Source organism: Sinocyclocheilus anshuiensis, unplaced genomic scaffold (assembly GCF_001515605.1).
Source record: "Sinocyclocheilus anshuiensis isolate Anshui unplaced genomic scaffold, SAMN03320099.WGS_v1.1 scaffold223, whole genome shotgun sequence".
In the NCBI taxonomy this organism is placed as follows: domain Eukaryota; kingdom Metazoa; phylum Chordata; class Actinopteri; order Cypriniformes; family Cyprinidae; genus Sinocyclocheilus; species Sinocyclocheilus anshuiensis.
In genome coordinates, this window is record NW_015548214.1 from 616,130 (window position 1) to 625,994 (window position 9,865).

Genomic DNA, 9,865 nt, shown 5'->3' on the forward strand with positions numbered 1-9,865 from the left:
CTCTTTTGCCATACTGTTTTTCTCATAATGGTATGGAAGTAGGCATATATGGAGTGCATGAGTGATTCGTTGAAAGAACGTCACATCTGTTGATGTGATCACAACAAATGACTCTTAAGAGCCCAGCGTTGTTAATCTGTGAATTGGACCACTGGATCAGTTCTCTCACACAATTCGCCACAATTTAGTAATTAAAAAAAAAAGTCTATCACTCGATTGAGTCACCATTATGTATTTTAGGTATGTTTCATAGTGAAAAAAAAATGTAATACACAAATCAGTGTTTATAAATATACTGTAGTTCATATCTGTTATTACATTAGACTGTGTCAATTTTGTTGGTTATGATTCCAACATAATTCAAACTTCAATTATGTTTCAAACTCTTCTCCCAAAAAGTCCTCACTGTCGACTCTGAATGACAAACTCTTTGTAAATATTGGTTTCGAACAAATCACTAAATGTAATCTGTTATAAAAAATGTTGTTTGCAAAATTGGCATCACAAATGTTTGTTTGATTGATTGATTGATTGACTGATTGGTAATTCAGATTTACTGTGTGTACTATATTTTGAGAGATTTTCTAGAAATGTATAAAAAAGTAACAGTAAATCAGTCTAGGCAGCGTTACATATGAAAACACCACATGAATCATCAACTCAACTCCAGTCCTCCTAGAATGTTTTAGATGTCTCCCCATTGAACACACTAACAAGCTGATGAGTTGAATCTGGTGTTTTAATTAGCGAGACATCTAAAACATTCTGGGAGGTTTGTCCCGAGGACTAGAGTTGAGAAGTGACCTATATGGCATGCATTAATGAGAACAGGTCAGGAGTAGAAATGCAGAGATGTAGACAGCACAGGAGAATCACCTGCAGGCCCACTGAAACTGAACTGGAGCTGGATTGCGAGAAAAGTGCCAATGTGCACATCGCCAGAAGCCCAGAGCTGTGGGTCTTACCCAGCTGAGATGACTGATGGCTAATGAGAGCAGAGTGAGGACCAGGCCGACTGCTACCCACTGTGTGTTTAAAGCATGATTGATGCTTTTCATGGCTCCCGAGCCCCCTCTTCACAGGAACAGCTTGCTCTAAACACACAGGGCAGCACTTGCTGACTTAAATACAAACTTTGTGTTTACAAGAGCCAGCCTAGTGCACAATAAAACTTTAGGAGGCATATGGAACCCACAACTTTCAGACCTCACTGGATGTGCTCCGCATACTGTCAGTTGGCTAGGCTTGAACCTAATGCAGCTGTGAAACAGGCATGTGGCTTGTCTTATGACCTTGGTGCAATGTAATATGAAGAAATACGCAAGGCCTTGGTAGTAATGTTTAAATCAATTTTGGGTCCGTTGAATCATCATAGTTCCTTGAATTTTCCATGAACCCACCAGGGTTTTGGCACTAGAAACGTCTGAATTCATGGAATGGGACTGTGTGCTATCCATCATTCTGCTAATATAGTCTTCCACAGAGGATTTCTTGTGTGAGATATCACACCAACACGATCCCGGCTGCCATCGTCGGAATATTGCAGCTAGCTGATACATTTTTTGTAATCTGTTTTGTAAACTGTTTTGAGAAATACTGCTAAAGAGATCTCAGCGGGCAAGTTTCTGAGTTTTTCCAAGTGCTTATTATGTTAATAAATGGTTGCAAATAAATGTGACTTTCAGTTTGCCAGCGAGAGGTGATGCAGTGGTGCAACTGGGTCAGGTGCTGCCCAACATATGTTTTGCAGCACTCCTCTTTCAGAGACAAATGTATTTCTTGTGATGTGAAGTAAACATTCATTATTTTTATAATTATATTTTTGAGGGTTTTTTTTATATACAATCATTAACAGTGCTGAAGTGACACTCTGTATGACTTTAAGGCCCACTCACGCTAAGAACGCTAACTATATTGAGTACTGCAGTTGTAATTTCAAAACCCAGAAGACTAATTCTCTACTGTTTCTCTTGAGATTTTCCTATGGGTTTTTATAATGGGTTTTTTCAATTCATGAGTAAAATAAGGTCAGTGGTGAACAACTTGATGATACTTTGACGTTTTGTTCTACAGTGTAAACTTCACATACAAACATTAATATTCTTATCTAGACACTTATTAAAAATAAGTGTCTAGATAATTAAATGTATTTAAAAATAATTTTAAAAAAAACATAACTGCTTCAAATTTTGTTTTGTTTTTTCGGGATGGGTCTGTGTAATTCACATTGTAGAGCAAAAGTATCGTCAATTTACATTAAACACAGGCCTTATTTTACTCATGAATTGAAAGCATTATAAGCCTTTTATGACATTAGGTGGCAACAAGTGAATGTCTTTAAGACTGAGTCATTGAATCATTCACCCATTCACCAAGACTCCTTTAAAAACAATGATTCATTCAGGAAGAAAACAAGTCTTTATGAGTGAGTCTGTAAATCATTCACTCAAATGATTCCTTCAAAAAAACTGATTCATTCAGGAAGGAAAAAACTCTTTATTAATGAGTCATTGAATGATTCATTTAACCAATTTGTTCAAAAATACTGATTTATTCAGCAACAGAGCACCACTGCTGTGTGTTGCCCGGAGACGCACAACTGAAAAATAAAAAAATAGACAAAGTAATTGGGCAATATTGCGTCTGAAATGTAAGTTACACACTATGAACATTTTTGGTAATTGAACTGTTATTGTTTAAAAGCAAGATCACACACACAATCGTGATGTTATTGTGTATATAAAGAATAAAAACCATAAAAGAAAGCATCTTTATCCACCTCATTTTCAATGCAAAAAGCTATGTACTGTGAATAAGTAAGACTTCCAATTTATTAGCAACTAGAAGAATAAAGTGCAGTAAATGATTACAATAATAAATTAAAATAACATGATAACAAATACCAGTTTGCAACATCAAGCAGTAAAACAGGCTGTTTTTGTACAGCTAAAATAACTGAAAGCACCTGACACCAGAAGTCCTGCAATGCTCTTAAAAATAAGGTGGATAGATTGTTGGGTTGAATTTGAGAGCAAGTCAACCACAGGACTACACTGTGATGTGAATTGGACTTTTATCCTCATTGGATCGTTACTCAAGTTTCCTCTCACACACACAACTGCACTGATCACTGGAGGATGTGAGAAATTCAGTGTGGCAAAGCTGGTGATGTGCCTTTCATTCCACCAAATAAACAACCAGAGAGAGGTCATAAATCAGTGGGACTCCGTCTGGCCTCCCCACCCCCATCCTCCTCCCTTCTGAATGCACAGAGTAAGCGGCATGAGGAGAGAAAGCAGGAGGGAGGCGAACGAGAAATATAGAGTAAAAGAGAACTATCGTAGATGGGAGAAAAAGCAAGAGAAGGATTGGAGGTGAATAAGTGCAGCTGACGGCCAGAGGAGTGACAGGACACACCTGAGCTCTTGCGCATGATTAATAGTGCTAGAGAGACACGCCGGTGTTAAGTACCCAGAGTTCCTGCGCAATTTATAGCTCCTGCCGCGCTCTCCCCCATCCTCATCTCTGCCGTCCCCCCACCACGGTCTTCCCCAGCTGTTCCACACCTGGACGAGGGCCCGGGAGAGAGACGAGCCATCCATCTCTCACAGGCCACAGAGGGAGGGGTGAGGGAGTGCGAGCACCCAGCAGGTGCTCCATGGAGTTAGGATGGAGAGAAAGCATCAAAAACACACAAAGCCAAACAGCATTGCAGGTAAATGGATCTCAATGCAAAATGCAGCAATCACGCATCTGCCGCATTTAAAATTAGCAAGCTCTCAAAGTCTGCATATCAGGCCCCCAAATCATATTTCATGCTGACAAGCGTCATAGCTCAGATTCTATAGAGTCTCCGGGAAGCAAATAAACCGCCTCCCTCGGTCACACTTTGATGAGATGTGATAAAATTGGCCCCTGTTGAATGGGAATCTGTATGGATGGACGATTCCTCAAAATGTGGAATTGATTTTTCAGTAAATTAAATTTTTTATAGCTTCAAGACTTAAAAGGCAACTTATCTTCACATGGGAATCCCACCCAAGACCCTCAGATGCTTTGAAATATGCATGAAATATGCATCTGAGCTCCTCACACTCGTTCTGATCAATCCAGTGGCAGAGACGACACCTCTAACCCCTCGTGAGACAGATCCTGTCTGCCACAGCTCTTTCATCTTCACCTTCACACGCATTGATGGATGATCTCATCCTCCAAACCCTCACAGGAGCAAAAAACACTGGATTTTTACATTTTCTAATGGAAATGTGAGCAGTACTGGTGCAGAACTAACTGGAACAATCCTAAAGTGGTTTCTAGGCCATTGCTATGCGGTTGCTAAGGTGTTCTTGGTCATGTTTAGAACATTTCTTCCTCAGTTGCTAGGGTGTTGGTAGTGGTTGCTAGGACATTATGAGGTAGTTACTTAGGGGTTCTTAATGATTACTAGGTGGTTGCTTATTAGTGATATGATTAACTAAAATGGAAACTAAATAAAAAATGTAATTGAACTGAAATAATAATAAAAAGTTTAGATGAAAATAATAAAAGCTAGACAAAATTGGAAAACTGGGACTAAACTAAAATATGTTTTCATGACTCAAAATGTGACTAAAATAAAATAAAAATGGCCATAAAATTTTAGTTTTAGGCCTTGATATAGAATACAGTATTTTGTAAAGTTTTCAAATGTTAAAACTCATCTGTATTAAATATGAAAAATATTTAAGTGATCATTTAAGACGATGACTTTGGCAGCACAAAAATATTTCAACTAAAAAAAATTAATAAAATAAAAAAGAAAAATCTAAATAAAGAAACAACTAAACCAACAACAAAAACTAAACCATAGAAATAAATAGAAGAAATAGAAATAAATAAAATAAAGAGCGCATCTGGCCCCTACATATGGCTTTTGGGAGGGAATTATGGGAATTATCAAATTTTATTTCTCAGTTTTTTCGTCATCTTGGTTGAAATTGTGCCATAAAATGAAAATTAACCCTATATATTTTCTAAATGCATGCTATAGATTTTACTGTGAAAGATTCATCCATGTATGTTTCTTTCTCTTTTTTTAGTTACATCATTTTTAATCAAAATGTCATAACTGGATGTTTATTTTTTCTTTTTCGATAATCCATTACACTTAGATGTATGTCACAATAAGTAACAAAATATCTTTCTCTACTTCTGTTTCATTGCGACATCAAGGCTGGCATTGTAATAATGTAATAATTTCTCATCGGCATGTTTGAGATACTGTAACAGATCAAAAGCTGTATTCATGTAGAAAAGATGCAGTTTCACAAACAGATGCAGAACAACATACTGTGGCATACTTAGCACATAGTACCTGTAGGCAGTGCAGGTCTGCAGCTGTATTCAGCATTTGTCCTGTGGATACAAGATAAATGTGTGACAGTAGCCCATGTAAATGAGTCTCTATGTGCCAACTAAACCATGTTCCGTTCTATTCCCTCAGGCGGCTCGTAGCTGCACCCTCACATTCAGTGTCATGCTTGCCTTAATCATGTAGAGATTTACTACCCTCTATAATTTCTTCAGTATTATACATCTTTGTTTTTCATAGCCTGCGCTTCCCTCCAGCAGTGAGTCGCTGGGCTCAGCAGTGTGATTTCCTCACCCTCTGTCCCAGCCATCCATCTACAATGACTGATGCCACCCAGATCTAAAACAAATGTTTGACCGAGCTGTTCCACTGTATTATTCAGCTGTGCGAAGGACCTGACACATTTGACATAACGCATTTGCCCATTTAATTATATAGATTCCAGATAAATATTTACAGATGGTCTTTTGTCTGTCTCAGTGAGAGTTATTTATTCAGATGTGCCGAGGAGGTTTCTGCCTCTTTGACTGGCTTGAATGCATCAAGGATGGAACAAGCTGGAATTTTCTCGCACTGATTTTTCCTTTCCGCTGATCATTTGTGTGACACACATCAAGCTGGCACTTCTAGACAGCTGTGTACAGCTGTCATACCAAACCAGTCTGTTAAGAGAAACCTGAGAATACAGGAAGGAGGAGGATTAGTTGAAGGTATTCCAGTGAACATATATGGACTCATATGATGTTTAGAATAACGATCTTTTTTTTTTTTATCAGTTATGCCCACACACTGGAACTTACTGAATTTATTGTCCCTGCGGCATCTGATCAAAAGAAACACTTTCTGGACTTTTCAATTTATTTCTCCATTAAATTTTAAAGCAATAAACAAATGGTATGAAAAAGCTGGTTAGCCATAGGGTTATTAAACTAAAGCATTTTCATTACTTGAAATAAAATAAATGTTAACTGAAATAAAGTAGAATGTTAAAACTTAAACTTTTATTTCAGCTAGTTGCTTTTCAACATTTCTCATTTTCATTTAGTTTAACTTGATGTACGAAAACAACTAAAACTGAAACTGTAATTGTAAAAAATTGTGTGTGTGTGTGTGTGTGTGTGTAGATAGATAGATAGATAGATAGATAGATAGATAGATAGATAGATAGATAGAACAAGAAATAATAAAAATGACAATTACATTACTAAAACTTTATCTAAAATTTAAAAAAGAAAACTGAAAATCTAAAAAACTAAATATTTATCAAAATATTGATACAAACTGTAATAGTATCACAATTATACTAAAATATCACTATTTTGGTTTTTGGAAATATTCCACTAATTATCGCCGGTCCAAGTCTTTATGTGGAGTAGTTTATGCAAACATTGTGTAAATAAATAAATAAATAGTTATACTTAATTTCTATTAGTTTTTTTATATTTTTTTATTTATTTTTAATTTTGTTTTTTAAACAAAATGTTATAACATATGAAGACCTAATATATCTTGAATTTAGTCTTTATTACCAAATTTTAAGCAAATATATAACAAGATTTTGTGAAGTTTATGCTTAAAATAAGAAAAACCAATTTGCCAGTGTGGTAAGACAATAATTCTCTTTTTACATAATTTTTCATCCACGTACATTTGTATTATTTTTAGAATGTATAGATTCTCTAAACATGTCTGAAATAATAACCTGCTTTAACCATAGAGCAAACATGAAGACACTAATTTATCAAATCTCATATAACTAATGTAACTCTCATATAGTATACCGTTACTGTACATCGAAAAGATGTATTTGTTTGTATTATGTTTATTGGATGTTAAAGAAGGAACTTCAAAACCACTTAAATAAAGCCCAACCCTGCACTGCTGAGGACATAATACTACAAAAAATATTTAAATGTTTCACTAGTCAAAATTTTTAATTAGTCCATGTACTGGAGTGCAAGAAGCTGTCTTGTTGGAGCCATGACAGGAAGTCATGAAGCTCATGTGGGTGACGTTAGTTTGACAGTTTGTTCTGTTGTCAAATAATAAAATAAAGTGACAAAAAGACTAAAAAGTATTGGGAAAAAGGTCCTGTCTTAGTCTATTCTAATGTGGTATGGAGTAATCATGACTCATCAGCTCTCTTAAATATCATGGCCTCAAAAATCAGCTTTAGCAAAATGTTCAACCACGCCAGCTCATCTCACAGGAGTTTCTATTCGCTACTAGCTCCTAACCAGACAGTCTAAATATCAGTCTCAATGGGTCACAGTCTTCATCGTCTCATTTTCGAAATGTTCCTTGCATTACCAGAGCAGTAGCATTAATGGGTGGGTTGAGGGGGTTGACTTAAGCCAGGTGCTCCAATTAGGCTGGTTGTGTTCCAGCACATAAGACTGCAGTGCCGCCCGTCACCAGCGATCGGAGCGCTTTCACTTCCACAAACACACCTGCTGGAGCAAACTCAGCCTCCCATATGCTGCACTAGATTCCATATTCAGATGTATATAAAAAAAAAAAAACATAACTGTTGTGATTGAAAAATCTGTGACCTTGCATGACCTACTGTATTGGTGAATAATATGTGAGAGAAATTGGTGAATAATATGTCCTTTAATAGATCTGTTATGATTCTGGGCTGCGTGTAATGTCAAAATCCTGTTTTCATCTTAAGTCTAATCATGTTTGCACATATGAGCCAGACATATGGCAATGTGTGATAGGGTAAATGTAACATATGACGGGGCAGTGACTGATGCTGTGGTGGAGCATTACTGAAATAGAGAGCGGGAGAGAGAGATTAATGAATACAGCGGACTTATTCCTCAAGGACGTTGCTCCTGTCCCTCCATATGAAACAGATGTTGAGCCAGTCGAGGTAGAATGCCACAGGCGCGGCATGTTCCAGAAAAATTCAGAGTACAGATGCCTCTACCTGGATCGTGCTGGTGTCAGCTGCCTCTCATATTGAGCATGATCCTCGGGCCATGTGAGCCTTCAGGGAATTAAGGGAAAAACAGACCCATATTACTGAGACACAGAGACCTACTCTGGGATGGTCAAGACATTATTGACTGGCAAAAATGACATACAACGCTTGATTTCCACAAGCAAAGGAAACATTTATGGCAAATGTAGAGGTGCTTTTCACCCAAACCTGTTTAAGGAATTTGGAAGAAAAAAAAAAATAATAAAATATATATGAATTTTAATCACTTATAAGCATTAAAAAAAGACATTTCATTTATATAAGCATATAAACTCAACAACATTTGCAACCCAGGGGTGCGGGAAGCTGCTTTCGGTTGGGGGTACTGTGTGTGAACATGTTGGGGGTGGGGGCGCTAGCGTCACGTGTTCATGAGGATTAGGCTAATCATCCCATATAGAAAACAAAATAATATTAAATAAACATTTTGACAAGCATATTACTTCATTAAAAAATACTTGCTTTTTTTTATTATTCTTTGCGTGTGTGTGCACATATTCACCATTCTGTTGTGTATTTTATACTTTTATGTTTATTTGATATTATTGTTCTGTAAAACTTTCCTGTCAGTGACTCTTATAGACTTCAAGATTTAATTGAATAAGATTTGTAGTGCGGATACCCAATAATTATATACATATTGCTGTGGAACTTTTGTTGGCTTTGGCTTTAATGTGACATATTTCTGGATGAAACATGATATTCAAGGAGAGAGAAAAAATAGGACTTGGGGGACATCCTGAAACACCACTGACATCCACCTTTGAGGAGGTCAAGTTCACCCTCAAGAACCTCATAACGTTCCCCAGTGGTAAAACTTTTTTTTTTTAATCTATCATTATTTGCTATTACCACTGTATATTTTATTACATTACCATGAATAAGCATTACATTATTACTGGCAAGCAGTGGTGAAGAAAAATAAAATAAATAGCCAGAAAAATAGCTAGCTAAACAGCCTAAAATCTATATAGCTATGTGGCTATTGGTTAACATTGTTTTTGGGCTTACACTCTTAAAAATAAAGGACCTTTATTGGCATCGATGGTAACATGAGGAACCTTTAAAATCCATGGAACATTTCCATTCCACAAAAGGTTTTAGGTATAGTGGAAAAAAAAAGTTCTTTAGATTTAAAAATGTTCTTGATACTGAGAAAAAACAAATTGGTTGTTTTACAAAATGTTCACTGATAGGACCTTCGGGGAACAAAACATGGTTCTACTGCATCACTACAAACCCTCCTTTCGGTACCTATTTTTTAAGAGTGATAGATCATATAACCAAAAAGAAAGGTCAGTTAAGAAATGGAGCAAGTTGTTAACATTGATGAAAATTTTGAATAATATACATTGTTTATTGTTACATTGATTGTATATGTTGATACATTGTTGTGTACACCATGTTTACAACAATTTAGTTTTGATTTCATGTCTACTTTAAATAGCATGATGGAAGAGAATCATCGCTCTAGTAACTCAGTGCTCATATCATCCCCAGTGTCTGTGCACACAATTTGCTGACCT